At 43.5% G+C, this 16,713-nt stretch overlaps 1 protein-coding gene across 9 annotated transcripts in view; it reads right to left on the reverse strand.

Annotated features, from left to right (window-relative positions):
- USP2 (ubiquitin specific peptidase 2) overlaps positions 1 to 16,713 on the reverse strand; it is a 185,761-nt gene that overhangs the window by 131,855 nt on the left and 37,193 nt on the right. For 3 of the 9 annotated variants that reach the window (XM_069224851.1, XM_069224856.1, XM_069224852.1), the window contains exon 2: positions 3,311 to 3,454. The exons of the other annotated variants lie outside the window; for them this stretch is intronic. The gene's annotated coding sequence lies outside the window, so the exon portion shown is untranslated. The remainder of the gene's footprint in view (positions 1 to 3,310; positions 3,455 to 16,713) is intronic. 9 annotated transcript variants of the gene reach the window in all.

Below are 16,713 nucleotides of genomic sequence, written 5' to 3' on the forward strand. Positions count from 1 at the left end.
AGGTGGCATTCCCCGGGGGCCTGCGACTGATCCCCTTCTCATATGTCATCATAGCCCTTGGGAGGTGGGTGTCCCCGGACGCAGCCCCCCATACATTCTTAGGATTGCCCCGGGGAGGTGGTGGTCCCTGGGGTGCAGAGGGTACACGTGGCCCCACATACATTGTGAAGATTGCTCCCGGCAGTTGGTGGTCCCTAGGCCTGGGGGCCCGCGACTGACCCCCCAAATTGAGGCATAGCAGTCTTGGAGTGGTGGCGGTCCCCTGGGTTGCGAGGGGGCAGGGGTGGCCCCCCGCTTTTATTAAATTACATTGTCCAGGGGAGGTGGCAGGTTCCCGGTGCTACAGGGTGCCACGCAGGGCCCCCCGCATTCATATAATACATTTTGCCCCAGAGAGATGGTGGTCCCCGAGACATGGGTCAGCCGAGTGGGCCCACCTGCATACATAATGAGCAGTGCCCCCAGGAGGTGGCGGTCCCCGGGGCTTTGATAAGCCCTAGGAGGGGGGCCCCTGCGTCCCCCTCTTATATTTTGGCAATGCCCCCGGGACCTGGCCCAGCCAGGGGCAAAATTAAAAGAAAGTGCGGGAGACTGTGCTTGCTTTTTTAAAACAAAAATCACAGCAAAATTAGTGATAAGTCACCATTTGTGACACAATTTGTTCTTTTTTAAAAGCTTTTTAACCCAGGGCAAGTCCATGGAGACCCCTGCACCAAGGCTAGGGGAGTGGGGCAACAGTACCCTGCCCTTATTCTTTTTTTTTAATCTTTTTTTTTTTGACTCAGCTGAAGCCAAGTCTCAAAATGGCTGCCAACACTTTCTGGTTGAAGTGTTGCCAGTCAATCAGATCTCTGCTTAAGATCGTCAGTATTTACAAAGTCAGAGTCACCCTTTATTAACAAATTTTGATTTCCTTTAATTTCTCCTAAACTACTGAACAGATTTACACTAAATATGAAAAAAGCTCATCTACATACCTAGTACTACCTTTGTGTCAACTTTAGTATAATTTCGTCCAGCAGGTTGGGCTGCAGTCGTGTTTAAAGAGTCTATGGGAATTAACATGGGAAACTCAATTTTTTGACAGGCCCCCTTTTCTCTGACCCAGCTTGATGGACCACCCCAAAACTTTCCATTCATAACAAGATTTTTGTGCACACTTTTTTTGTGCAAAGTTTTTTGAACATTCGTCAAGCAGCACCAAATATATAGGCAAATCAAAAAACACTTTTTCTAAGGAAAGTAGGTCCTAACTTTAACTATCTTTTGGTGACATCCATTAGGAAGATAGATAGATAGATAGATAGATAGATAGATAGATAGATAGATAGATAGATAGATAGATTCACTTGTTTTCTGCTATGGCCCAAAATGATTGTCACTCCTGATTGTCCCACTTGTCGCTCTCATAATGCTGAAGAGGGGATTAAAACCAGCCCACTGCTCACCCCACCCCTTTGTGCACCTACAGATGGATTATATCCAAGTGCTGATCCTACATATAGATGATAGATATGTAAATTCACTGAAAAAAACAAAGGGTACAGGAATGTTTATAACTAGGGTGACATTTTACCCATACAAAACCAAAGAAATTCAGCAGTTATAGTTATACTTATGTTAAGAAACAATAACTTGTGGCCTAAAGTTACTTAAAGGCACAAGTTATAGTTTCTTCAGAGAAGTATAACTAGAAGTATTACTGTAACTACTAAATTTCTGTGGTTGTGTATGGGTGAAATGTCAACCTAACTATAACGTTCCTGTAACTTTTCTTTTTTTCCAGTGAATTTTTATGTTTTTTTTAAATCTTAAAGTAATATCTAATAACCACATGTTAATACAACTACTGCCGTGGCCAATGCCCCTGCATGCACCCAACCACACGCTGTGCATGGCCTTTGGCCGTGCACAGCAGGTTTTGGTGTGTTAGTGTTTTTTTAATTGTTTGTCCTATCCGCGGATCCTTTATGAATTTACATTGGGTGTCTCGCTGAGCAGCAGAGTGGATCCGCAGAACAGCAGATCAGCCATAAAAAATATTTGGGCAATGTTTGCCCCTGAGAGGTCCCTCCATCTCTCATACAGGGGTAAGGATACTGGTATCCTTATTCCTTATGTTAGTTTTTGATAGTTCCCCCATACACGCCTCGATGTGAGAAAGAAAATGGTGGCTGCAACTTTCCTCTCAGGTTGAGGCCAGACAATGAGGGTCTTGCTTTCCCTCCGGATCCACAGATCCTCCGCAAGTAGATCTAGAAAGGATCCACATTCCTCGATTACTATACTTCTTTATCCCTTAAGAACTCCGAAACTACAGAAGGGATTTACATCAAATTACAAAAAGGGATCTTTCTGGACCAAGATCTAGCTTTCTGCCAAATTTAGTGTAATTCTGTTCAGCGATTCAGGCTGCAGTCGTGTCTAAAATCCCTAAGGGAAACTGCATGGGGAAAACACATTTTGGGATCCCCTTTGTCTCAGCCCTAGCTTGACTGATCACCCTGAAACTCTCCAGACAGCAGCCGAAGTGACCAGAACACGAGTTTTGAAAATTTTGTGAAGATTCATCAAACAGTCCCAAAGTTATTAGTAAAACAAAAAGTGCTTTCAGACTGATTCACAAAGGTAAAGTTAGACCAAAAGTCTAACTTCACTACGAGTAAAGTTAGACTTTTATTCTCAGTTAGACTTTTGGTCTAACTTTACCTTTGTGAATCTTGCCCTCTGTATTTTTATTATGACAAGGAAAAGCTTAAGATAATTGCGTCTTCGCATGTAGCCTATTAGACTCCCTTTTGTTATGTCTTAGAAAAAATATTAACAGATTATCACTGCAAATGATGTTGTCAAATTAAGGTGTTTAAAATGCAATAAATTATTTATTCATACCTATAGAATTTTTTGTATTATGGTTCAAACTGCCGTAGTAATACATTTCAATATTAAATAATTTCGGAAAATTGGTGGAACATGAATCGCTCTCTAGCCTATTGGACAGCACCAGCCAGTGTTCAGAAGTGACACAAGTGACATTTCTGCAGTCCACAAACACCTACATAAAATATAAATAGAAATTACTGCATTGGGAGGTTTTTAGATTATTTTTGGCACTTTTAAGTAGTGTTTATGCAGTGGACACAAAAATGCTTCAGATCCACTTAAAACCTTTCTTATAAGATTGGCAAAGATTCGTATTTCAGTACAACTAGAAAATAATGAACATTGTTTACGATGGAAAAGAGAGCAAGTTTAACATCTGAACACTATCATGTAGAGCACTGTTCTATGATTGAGTCCTACGCTTTACCGGTTGGAAGATCTGGAATTAAAGTCCTTTTGTCTGGTTCCAGAGAGATTGGTTGTTTTCCTTTGCAAGGGTCTCCTTTGGCCAGGCTTAGAGCTCCTGCTTGGGTCTCGTCTGCTGCTCTGTAAAACGCTCTTTGGCTTCCCCCTACGGATGGATAAAAGGAGATGGGTCCATTGTCAAGACAGATCTCATCCACTAATGAATTTCTATTTCAGCCGGCTTCATTTCAGTGTTAAAAGGCCCCTGCCCTTGCCAGGCGTCCCTCTGGTGGCACTTGGTGGAAACTGAATTGACCAGCTAGGAAAAGGAGTCAATCCTGAGATCCAACTCGGAGCCTCCTGGCCACTCAGAGCCTGTCCTGCCCAATTATTCCAAAAATCAACCCAAACTAACTGTGTGTCCCCTTATTGGTCAAGTACTGTGGATGAATTCATTATGGTGGTGTGTTTTGTCAGGATAGAGTTATTGGACCCAGACCCATGGCTGGACTCCATTCAGTATTTAAATTGTAAGAGAATAAGGTCTGGTACCTAAACTCTGCTCATACACTAAGGTTGTGTAGTCCTAAATCCACGTAATGCCACTTTAATCCACTGCCAGACACTGCTGCCATTTTATCTCACTCTTGCAGGTGCCAAATTTCTCCCCTCCTGACACTTTCCATTCTTTCCCCTTTGAGTTTTTCCCTCTGGAAATGTCTGATCAGGAAAAATAAGTACCAATCCCCAAAAATTAGTGCCAGTGCCTTCCATCTGAAACCACTGGCTCAAATGAAGCACTGCTCCCACAAGCAAATGAGATAGCTAAAAAAGTGACCCACATTTGCAAATCAGGGCAGTTTTCAATAAGTGTTTTGCAAGCAAGGCTGGCTTGAGAACTGTTGACACCCAGTTCGACAATGATTTTCGGTGGCCTCCCCCTCAAATGCCCCTTCCTTCATGGAATGCCTCATTACCACCCTCCAACAATGCCCCTAACCTCTACTTAGCCCCTCTCTCACAAGCATTTAGTTTGTCTTATAGCACTACTCCTAGGGTGTCTGAGCACTTGACATCTCACACATACACAGAAAATGAATCATACGTTTGTAAATAAGGCTGCAGGAAATGTTACATAAGACATTACAAGGTGTAGGAGTCACATGTCATCCATAATAGTATACAGTGTATTTTAAGAGTGTTTGGTTTGGAGAAACACAAACTTAGGATTTAAAATATAACACAGTGGTTGGGGTTGGCTTTACTAATAAGAATGTATTTCTATCCAAACCTACCCTTTTTTCGCAACACTAAGATAATGAAAGACTGGGGAACACGCATAACATTCTAATCTATACCATGGAGTCTGCATTCAGCTCTTTGATGACAGTTCATAGCTCACTGTGTTATATTAAGATTGTAACTCAAGAACTGCAAGTAACAAAAGGATCTCTGTGACAAAAGCAGTGACCCACTGAGCGATCCACATAAATACAGCTCTGTGATCTGCATGGAAAACTGCTGCACACACAAGGAACTCTGTAGCATATAGTTTTAAACCCATAAGTTATTTCCTAACACAGCACCCCTGGAACTCAGCGCTAGGTGCAGCTGCACTGATTGCACCACCCTAAAGCTGGCCCTGTTTGCAAGATATGGAAGGCTGCATGGATTTGTGTTTTCTGCATGCAGTGTTTGCAGCAATATCAGGGAAATCAACATTAAAAACCCCAAGACAATCATACAGGCCCACAAACAGAGAAAAAACACACATTGGCCTGTCAGACCAGCCCTTCAGACATAGACAGATTGCCCTATAGGCCAGTCTGGCGGTGCCCACATTTGAAGCAACTCTACACACTGAGTATTAGATGGCACTAGAGGGCGGCAGTTATAAGCTTACAGCAATAGAGTTGGTTAGGCGTTTGTAGAGATGGTGCCATGACAGTTGTGTGGTGGCTAATTTGTGGAGGAGCAGCAAGGTGTTTACAGAGTTTTTTCCATGCCTGTTGTGGGGCAGTTGGCCTGGCAGTAGGAAGGACTGGTGGAATGTCTGCTGGAAGGCAGCTGGTACAGTGAGTCAGGCAGGAGTTTATAGCAGCGTGTCTTAGGCAGTACTGCTGTCAATAGCTAGCGGAGCCAACAAATTAACAGTGGGAGCTGAGCCAGCGCCAAGCCAAGGGCTGGCTCGGCTCTTAGAGCCCCTGGACGAGCTGAGGCCTGAAAATGTTTGTCATGCAAATCATACAAGAGACATCATGTAAAATAATATGAAGTCTTTTCAGAATTCATAAACTGTATTTCTTTAGCAGATGGAATCTTTGGCAATGAGATTTCACATTATAGCACGGCACCGAGAAGTACTTATTAAAAGTGATAGTTTTAAAACATGAACTTAGAACCATTCCTGCCCCCACGAAGATAATAGTGCCAAAAGTGAATTAAGAAGCAAGACAACTTGCAAGGGCCCCCCTGTAGGAGGCCCACACTCTTATAGACAGAGCCACATTATAGTCTGTTAAATCAAACACAATATAGGTTTTTGTACAGCTGGAATTCTGAAATCATGTATTTGAAGGTGCTTTGACATGCAATAGTGAAGAAAAAGGGGGACCGATAAAATGAAATATGTTGAAGATCACACAATTTAGTTAAGTGGGGAAGCCCTGTTTAATACAGGTTTGCTGCTTTCATTTTGTGCAAATTAGTTACTAAATGCTTCTCCTTTTTACCTCAAATGTTAATGCTTTGTTTTTACCTCCTGGTGCATGCGGGTGGGGTGAGGGTAGCAGGCAGAAGCCATATGAAAGCTCAGCTCATGGTGGGCTTGAGGTTCCAAGGTTACCTCGAACTGAGCCAGAGCCAGGCTCGAGCCTGAAGCCTGGCTCTGGCTCACCTCTAGTTCCAGCCGGTGAGCCATCATGGCGCTTAAATAGCTCACCAGATCATAACCTTTGTGCCACAATTTTATCTCCCGTATTCAGACATTGTGTAAAACATCACACAAAGAGTTCCGAGCATCCTAAAAAGCCTAGGCATGTACCATTGCTACTCTCTTGCTGATAGCAACTCCTGAGGCGTAGCTTGGTCAGTGAGATTGTGGGGTATGAGCGTCAGATTTTCCCAAGAATCACGCTGGCATATAATGTAAAATACATTACATGGGGGCAGGGCGCATGAGAGAGGCTTAAAGGGCAGTGGAAAGAGCGAGGAATGCAAATTGGTAGGGGAACTAAGTTAGGGAAAACACCATATTTTGTAGAATCACCAACACTTTGAAGACTTTCAAAACAGGGAAAAGGAGAGTGTGTGTGTTTTTGTCTGTGTGTATGTACAAGTTTGTGGTGAAATCCGTAGAGACCTCCCCATATGCAACTGAAAGCACCTCTATCCAACTATTTACCAGATAAGAAATGTGTTAGAGGGGTGTAACATCCCAAACACCTTCCCCGCAAAGCTATGCCTCTGTGATGGCGCCTTGAAAAGAGAAGAGCTCCATGTGTAGTGTGTGTGGTACACCTAAAAGGCATTGGGGACACAAGAGCTGAAGACCTTACTTACTACATCAGGCTGGGGAAAGAATAAAGTGAGTCCTGAGAAATGTACCACTTCACTCCAAACATTTAGGGGCATATTTACAAGAAAGTGGCGCATTGGTCCTGATTCGCCACTTTCCTTGCGCCGCCCCTGCCCTACCTAACAACACTATGGTCGCACCGTATTTACAATATGGTGCACCATGGTGGTCGTTAGGCAACAGCGTCAAAAATGTTGATGCTATTGTGGTGCTTTGCTGCTCTAGCTTAAAAAATGTTGACGCTAGTTCAGCAAAGCACAGGGAGGCTCACTGATTAACATAGGTGTGTCATTTTAATGCCTGTTCTGAGCAGGCATTAAAAATGACGGAAAAAATTGTGCGATTTTTTCGGGCCTCCCCTCCTATTATGCCTGACACAGGAATAATGTGGCACAAGGCGTTGCAAAGTGGTGCAATGCAAGTAAATATGGCACGAGGGAAAAGCCACCTTAGCGCTGCCTTAGCGTAAAATAAATGACGCTATGGCAGCGCAAGGTGGCACTAGGGACTTGTAAATATGCACCATAGCTTTTTGGAGTATTAATCGTAGAAATGGCCACATCCCTCAGAGACCACTCTGACTATCATGTATGAATAACTTCAACCCCACTAGCCGGTAAAGGCACATTTATCTCCACCAGAGTCGTCAAATGGCACATTCCTTTGAGGATATCAGTCAGAGGATGCTGAATTTAGACCCAGAACAAAATGCTTTCCGGAGCACTTACCTGATGTAACTAATATCTTTCCTATTCAGGACTGTAAGGGAAATCCAGAGTGCAGTTCCAGAGGGTGGCTTCTCTGTTTTTGGAGCACCATTTAGCGGGATCCGGAGCAGACTCTATTCTCAGGAGCTCAGATGTTGGATTTGGTGCTCAGGACAAGTTCCACATCCGTGGGTCCAGGGCAGGTCCTCCTTTCTCTGGGCCACAGGGACAGGCATCGGGAGGACAGGGCATGCTCCCCTTCCGCGTGAGCACCAGAGAGCGGAGAGTAGGACCGGCTCCCCTTGCGCTGCAGTTACATTTGATCGCGTTAGAGTCGAACCAGTATCAATAATTCAGCAACCATACGTATTCCTGCCGAGCACAGAAGAACAGGGCCAGAGCTTGAGCGACAGCACGCGCTGGGCCTTTGCACACATGCAAACACAAACGGTGAGTACGCACACGCACACGCAAAACCAGAGAGCTGGACCTTACAACCACACACACTCAACTTGAGAGCGCATCGCCTCATACATACATACATACATACCTACATATATACATACATACAAACAAACACAAATTAAACAATCACACACTGAAGCAGAACCATTGAGTGCATGGCACACAAACGCATACGGACTCACGTTTTGAAACATAACAAGCCCTGAAACCGAGCAATGTATGATTGCGCATCCTAGAAGAACGAAACACGGATCTGTAACCGAACCAAGCCGCGACTAAACAATACATCATTAAACAATAAATACATCATGTTACTCCAGCACTACTGGCTCCTAACCAACATCTCGCTAGTGAAACAACAGAAAGGCGACGCAACACAAAACCAACAATTCACTTGTCGGTCAAGGAGCGTTTCGGAACCATACAAGTTGTGGGAATGTTCTGTAATGATGCACTTAACATAAAACGCATACGGGAAACATAGGCATCAAGTTTCTGTACACACACACACACACACACACACACACATGTACACACAAACACGATGCATAAGCGGGGGGTGCCTACTTACACAGAACGAACACAAGCACCGCCTCTTCACACACACAAACTCCAGACTAACCACTGAAAGAGTGCGCACGTGCACAGGCACACACATAGTGCAGTGTCCAGCTAACTGGAGTTTGAGAAATACTTTAATAGGACCGGTAGAGCGGCTCAAAGCTGCATACTTACTGAAAACCAGAACTGAGCGCTCATCTCTCACAATTCTTTATCCATCAGACTGCTAAGTGCTGTGTCCCATACATAACATGATAACCGCACCTATGTGGTCTTCACACAAAACAGAAACTCTTCCCACACAGGATCAAAACAAAGACAATACCCTCCCACTTACGCACAGTATACGATGTAGGGTGCTACCCATGTAGGGAAGCCCTTCAGTGCCCACACAAGGCTAGTAAGCGCTATATAAACGTCGGAATACAATGCATACACGGATGCCCAGCTTGAGATGCACAGCACGAACGTGACATAAGACCATCCTGTAAGTCACCGCAGAATCAATTGATAAACTCTCCAGGATGCATGTAAATGCACAGCACCCAAGAACAGGTGTATACAACCCTCAAGGATATCGAAGTGTACGCAGCACGTCAGGATATTAGGGGTGCGCAGCACCCTAGAGACTTATGATAACCCCCACTGTCCAGACGGTCTAGTGAGCCACAGCTATCTGCCCTGTCCACGGATGTACGACAGATACATTTAGGCCCAAATTTATACTTTATTAGCGCCGCATTTTGACGCAAAATCGGCGCAAACTTACAAAACACAATTGTATTTTGTAAGTTTGCCCTGCTTTTGCATAAAAAAATTATGCAAATACGGCGCAAAAAAAGTATAAATATGGGCCTTAGAGTTCATCCAAACTAATTCTTCAGCTGTTCTGCATTGGTAATAAAGTATGGGGTGAAGAAGAGAGCAGAGGGCCAATGCCCATTCAAGTGATGCAAAGTCAGTCCAATCCAGAGGTCAAAGTGTAAAAAAAAAAACATAATGGAGCTGCGTGCAAAATAAAGTTGTGTTGTTGGGGGTGGGGGAGAGGTGGCGCTCATGGTTACTGCGTCTATCACTTGCACCCAGTCAGTTCCCAGTCACAGGAGACTCTGGATGGGTTACAATTCCGAGTATGTTCTGAGAATAACCCAGCGATGAGTAGCAGGTCTAAGCAATTGATGAGCGGCAGATAAGGCATGTAATGACGGCTGTTTCTGTGCGATGTTCATGGTATGTGGGCATATGTATACTAAATTCCATAGAGGAGGAATGGAAAAAAGGAAAATTACATTATTTCTAAAAGTGCTTGCAGGGCGAGGCATGGGGAGTCATAGTCCCAAGAAGGCTAATAGTGGATTTATGCCAGATTGATGCTGGAAAGATTCAGCATTTTGGCCAATTGATCTGTAGGTCTTTTACCTTGGAAATCGCACTGAAAGCGAGGAAAGCAGTGGAGTGACAACGCTATTCAATCACGTGCCTCTTCTTGGAGACAGTAAAACTTAGGCCCATATTTATACTTTTTTAGAGCCGCATTTGCGCCTCTTTTTGACGCAAATGCGGCGCAAAAAATGACGCAAATGTGACGCTAAAAAAGTATAAATATGGGCCTTAGTTCTCCAAGTACTTCTAACCTTCACTGTTTCTGAACTAATCACATGTAGCAGGGTCGGATTGGGGCCAGAAATAGGCCTGGGCAGTGCTTTAAATGGGCAGGTACTATCCAGCACTCAGTACCTGCACTTCTTTAGTTTTAAAAGAAGAGTACCTGCACTTTTCAGCACTGCTGCAATACATTTAATAGGAGAGCACCAGCACTTCTCAGAATCAAATGTGTCCTGTAAACAGTGGGTACCTGGATTTTTATATTTTCGTGTAAAGCAGTGGGCACGGACAACCTAAGAAAAGTGGCCCACATACAAGCAGCACAACCTTTCACAGAACATTGGTTGGTTAGTAATTTTTGGAGAACGTGGGGTAAATTAACCACTTTAAAGCTTGTGAGGTTAGTAACCCTGTAGAATTGTTCAAGAAAGGAAATACTTTAGATGTAAAAACTGAATACTCATAGCAGTCTCAAAACCTTGTAGAACCAAGTGAGATACCCACTCTCAATCAACTGTGTCTTTGGTTCAGATTATCATATAAATCACAAATTGAACACAAAGCCGAGGGGGAAAGGGGAGGGGTCAGGGTTTCTGGTAAAAGGACCTCCAATCACAAAAAAGACTCTGAAATTCCTCCTCTTGGTGTTTATCTCTAGAAGGGCTTCAGAGAGTAAAAGCTTCCTTTTTCAGTGACAGCTCTGCCTTGTTTCTGCCCCTTTTTAGGTCAGCATATGTGCTGTCACTTGCAAGACATTTTGTTAATTTACCGTAGGCTTAGAGTCTGCTCATTGTTTACCTTTGGTTGGCTTCACAGTCATTCTCATTTGCTTGCTTCTCTTTAGTCACACATGCCAGCTTCCCTTATGAATGGCGTGTCTTCTGAAGCATGACCAAGTACTTGTGTCCTTCCAGGGCTCGCACTTTTGGGCCTACTTTTTTTTCTGATGAAGCATTCCATAAGAGTGCATGTCTTTCAAGACTGTCTCCCTCCTGTGCTTTACTCCGCCCCTTTGTCACTCTCCCTTACCCCGTGTGCTTTTGTCTTATTTGCTGATGTTGCTTGCCCCCTCCAGTTGTCCTTGTTGTTGCTTGCTCCCACTCACAGTTTGCGTTATTGCTTGCCCCTGTCACCCTCAATGTTGTTGCTTGCCCCCTCCCATCTCCTTCTTGTGGCTTGCCCCTACTGTCCTGCCATTGACCCTGTTGCTCCCCTGCCCACCTGCCATAGCTAAAAAAAAGCACTTGGAAGCAGCTGTCATACAGTTTTTTTTTTCTCCAAATAAACTTTCATCGAACCCTTCCATCATCCCTTCTGTTGTTGCTGTCAGCCCACCCCCAGGCGTCACAGCTTGCTCACCCCCCACCCGCCATAACACAAAAAAGCACTATGACGAGGACACTGATGGTTGTGTCCTAGTGCTTTTTTCCAGTTTCAACCATGCAGCAGAGCAGCTCTGTTGCTGTGTAAGATGAGTAAAACATTGACAGAGCCAATAGCTTGCGTAGCTGAGACCTACTGGCTTTGCCAATTCTTGTTTTCAGTACGGCCAGTAGTGTACAATAACATATTATTACTACTAATACAACTTCATCACTCCCCTAAGAACACTTTTAGCAACTGAAGAAAAAAAACGATTGAAGGAAACATAATATGATTCTATTCCTATGCCTTGCAGTTTGCATGCAGCGTTGTGACGCTAGCTCACTGTGTTGGTAGAAGTATTGTAAATTATGAATTGCAAGTAACAAAATTACCTCTGTAGCAAAACCAGTAACTTATTGACCTATCTACATGAAACTCCAATTTGTGACCTGCATGTTACAAGTTGTGTTTTGCAGCAGGCAGATTATCCCTCTCTGCTAACTTATGATGGGTTAAACTGTTACTAGATAAAGCATAGAACCAACAAATACTTCCATCTGAAAAATAGGACATATGCAGGTTAATTAAATGTTGAAATTTGGGCCGGCTGGGTCGAGGTGAAAATGGTCCAGTGCTGACAACACTTAACCTGGGCTCCCAGTGAGGAGCCTGTGCCTTTGTACATCCCCCAACCCCCACACCCACCATGGCCTGATTGCGATGGCCTGGCAGATGAGAAGGCAGGTGAAATACACTGCTTTAGGACTGGATTAGCCCTGTAGGGGGTGAGGTGAGAACGGTCCAAGAGCCAGAGCAAAGCCTGGCCTCTCGGCGAAGCCCATCAGTCCCTTCACACTCTCTAGTTCTCCCCAGCCCACCATGGCCTCAGTGTGATGGCTCGGCAGAGGCGGGAGGGGCAAGGACAGTGCTACTGTCACTGAATCACCCTAACTAGGGGCTGAGGTATAAACGGCTTAGGGGCCAAGAGGAACACTTAATCGATCTCCCCTGACCCCCACCAGCGAGGCAGCACCACTCACCTCCCTTCCCTGTCCATCTTGGCCTCAGTGTAACATGTCGGGGAACGGTAGAGATGGCACTATCTGTGGGGTCCGGGTCGAGGTGAAATGCCCTCATCTCCAGCCACAAAACTGGCCTTCCAATAACGCTGTTCCAAGTTCAAGCGCTCCACCGTCCACCTTTAAGCACAGCAGTGTGTGCTTGCAGCCCGCCTGCCCAATTCGGTCCTATATGACAGTGTCTGGACAGGTAGACATGGCGGGGCTGGGCGGCCAGTAGGAGATTATGATTGGTTGCCCTCCAAGAAACTGGCCCACAGTTAGCACTAAGGCACCGGCCTATCGGCTGGAGGCCAACTGCCCGCTTTGCCAATCCAAAGCTGAACTGTAGGTAGCAATTAACTGGTCTCTTTGAATGCAGTCCACTCTCAATGTCACTATTTTTGGCCTATTTGCTATCATCAGGCATATATAGCACCACAAAAGGAGTACCTCTACATCTTAAATACTAACATATGTCGTCTTTAGGGTTGCCAGACAGCAGTCAATATCATGCATTCAGCCCTAGACTTTCATTTTACAAGTCACTTTCAAGTGTGTTAAACCAACTGTAACAAATCAACCAAACTTGATAAATCCCTTAATAAACTTATTTGTTAATGTACAAACCTGATACATTGGAACTTGCACACATCTACTGATACACAAGCAACCCCATTGTTATGGGTTCCCAGAATAACTGAATATATTACATTTTATCAAACACAAAAAGTGGTGGTATGAACGCCTGGAGCAAGTCTAACAATTGCCAATCACTCTTTCTTTAGTCATCCATGCCACCTCAGTTTGGAACCAAGTTACACGTGACTGATGAGCCCCAGACAGGATGATCTGGTCTTGCATTGCTTGTGTTTCAGGTCAGGGAGGACTTGGCCTTGCAGTTCCTAGAATTTTCCTATTGGAGCAGGGTCAAAACTGATTTGTATATAGCTGGGTCCAAACTGAGGTGGCATGGTGGGCAAAAGAACGATGGGTTAGAATGCTACCTGAGGAATTTCCAGTAGTTAGACTTAATACAAGCATTACTCCTATCACCTTTTGTGCATTTGATATATTCAATTTTATGCATCCCGACTGTGATTTTTGCTGCAATGTGTTCGACCCTCATGCATGATGGGAAAACAGATTCTTTGTATAGTTTCCATACTTCTCTGCTGTTAAGATTGGGTAATCTACATTGATGCAGCCCACACCACATATTAGTACAATAAATAAATAAATAAATACACACATTTTTAACAATATATATATATATATATATATATATATATATATATATATATATACATATACATTCTAGTAGTGCCTTGGGATAAACTTCCTAGTTTCACTCAGGTTCTAACCCTCAAATTGTAATTAGTCAGTCACACTGCACATAATTTTGCAAAAGGCAAGCACCACAGGCAAGACCGAGCCTGGACTGGTTCCTGCAGTTTACAGACACCTGCCCCCCAGAAAATGCATACTCAAAACCATTTCTGCTCCATGCCGCTCCCGTCTGCCCACCAGTGGACATTACATATATCACTCATATGACCCAGACCACCCCTTCTTCCTCAGTGGAGATCACAAGACCAGGCTCAAGGCGTAGGCCTGGCCCCTTAATATATCTCTGTAAAAAATTGTTATCCAGAGATTTTCATTTTTGATTTGTGTTCTTGTATCATTATTAGAAATAATTTAGCTTGGGTAGACATTGGTAATCCCGGCTGATTTTTTCTGGACGACATTTTTTTTAAATGGAGGATGTGTTGCAGTGATGATGTAATATTTCAGGAACCATAAGACACATATACTTCATTTTGGTGTCAAAACTTAGATTTTGGGTGTCAAGTAGTCTTATAGAGACAGAAAATAACTCCTCAGAAGAACCCTTCTGCTATTTTTCAAAATGACAGCTCTATAATGATATGTTTTAGCCTTCATATTGGTAATGTATTGTAATGTTGTTTTTATTTTAGGTTTTCCGTTGATTCAAATTCATAAGCATGAGCGAAGCAGGTTGTAGCAGAGGATCTTTACCTCCTGACAGAGAGTTGGTAACTTCAAAATCTGAGGACTTCTTCCACAAAGAAAAATGTGTCATATGCCAAATTTACCCAAAAGAAAAGCCAATCAACTGTGGCTGTACAGAAGAGAGTTTGAGATGCTACAGAGAAATGGCACGCCAACATTCGCAAAAGATTGAAAATGATGGGTGAAGAGGATTAAATATTTTGTCATTGTAACAACGAGTGCTACAAATTGTATACAATGGAAAAAAGCCTGGAAAAACAATTTTCGAAAAATAGTTGAAACCAGTGAATCACAAAAGGAATCCGAGCAGTCTGAGAAAAGTGATGACAACCAAACCCAATGTCCATCCACTTAGAAGATCCATGGCTACCCCTTGTCCACCTACAACAACTGATCAGAAAGTAGAGGATTTTCAATGTGTTATCTGTGGTTTAGCCAGAACAAGGGCCAAAGGGATTGATGAAAGAACACAGTGCAGAGTATGTGAGTCTCAAAAGGTAAACATGTTTTATCTGCAGCTAGTTTCTTCCAAGATGAAGTTTTCAGCCGAGCAGCTGATCTAAGCAGTGAGGTGAATGTATTTACAGCGGATTTGTAAGCCCAACCGAACTTCATGTGTTCATACATTAGAAAATATGAATTTACAAAGAGCTCCGAGCATCAATGTTGCGGCCAGCCTTCTGTTAAGTTTGTACTCTTTGAAAAAGAAAATGAAGTTTTAAAGCCACTCTTCAGTGCTGTCTACGGGTTCACACTCAGTGAGATCAGAGGAATAATGGTTAACATTGATGAAACTGTATTGATCCACAGTAACGAAATTAAGATTTTTCTGGTGGAATATACAGTAAAATAATTCGTTTTTTCAGTCCAACAGAAAGAATTAGAGACCTTTGGTGTTTCCAGCTAATCTGACTCCTGTAGTTCTTGCTGCCAAAATAAGATCACAGGATGCAGTGAAATCAGCAGGAACCATTTTAAGAAATGCCCAAAAAGATTTAGATTTTGGACTTAATGTCAAATTTTATGATGTCCTAGAGCTCCGCAAATCATGGGGGTCAACAAGAATGCCTAAAGTTGTAATAACATTTTTAACATCATTGTTTAATATCAACAAAACTGTGAAAAACTCAAGTTCTTGAGTTCGGAACAGAAGCCAACAACATTGATGAAGGCTTTGAAGATATAAGCGAAAAAGTGAAAGACAATCTCAGGAACCAACAGGGTTATGCTGTGCAAATGTACTGTCTTTTCCAAATAATGTTTTATAAATTACATCACGGCAAAAAGAAAACTCCACTACACATGATGACTGCCTACACAATCTATGACAAATGCAAAGTAGAGAGCTACTCACTTCAATGAATAGGATTGGTGTATCAACAAGTTATAATGACTGTTAGAAATGGGGTCTCAAGTTGGCAGTTGGTTTGCACCCTGTCCAAGTAGGGACCCTCACTCTAGTCAGGATAAGGGAGATACCCTCTCAGATAACCCTTGCTCATCCCCTTGGTAGCTTGGCATGAGCAGTCAGGCTTATCTCAGAAGCAATGTGTAAAGCATTTGCACATAACACACAGTAATAAGTGGAAACACTACAAAAGGACACCACACCAGTTTTAGAAAAAGTCAATATTTATCTATATAAAACAAGACCAAATAGGATAAGAATCCGGCATACAGTAAGAAAAATATGAATTATGCAAGATTTACTCAATACTACAGTTCCTTGAATTCGATAGCTCCACCTGGGGCTATCATGGCGTCGTGATCAACAAAACCAACAGTTCAGGCCAGCCGCGCATTGCGGGCCAGCTACGGTGTCAGGAAGACACGTAAACAGTACCTTGGATTTGCAGGGCGTTGTGATCCTTGCGGTGAGCTCTGGAGGACGTCGTCACAGACGTTGCATTGTCGGGTTCGGAGTCGGTGCAGGAGTCGTCAGGCCCTTGAGGTCACATGCGTTGCAGATCGAACTCCAGGCTAATGAAGTCAGGTGCGCCGGCGTGGATGGCGTCGGGGCTGCGGTGGTTAGTGGGATGATGTGATGTGC

The sequence above is a fragment of the Pleurodeles waltl genome, chromosome 3_1 (assembly GCF_031143425.1).
Source record: "Pleurodeles waltl isolate 20211129_DDA chromosome 3_1, aPleWal1.hap1.20221129, whole genome shotgun sequence".
Classification (NCBI taxonomy): domain Eukaryota; kingdom Metazoa; phylum Chordata; class Amphibia; order Caudata; family Salamandridae; genus Pleurodeles; species Pleurodeles waltl.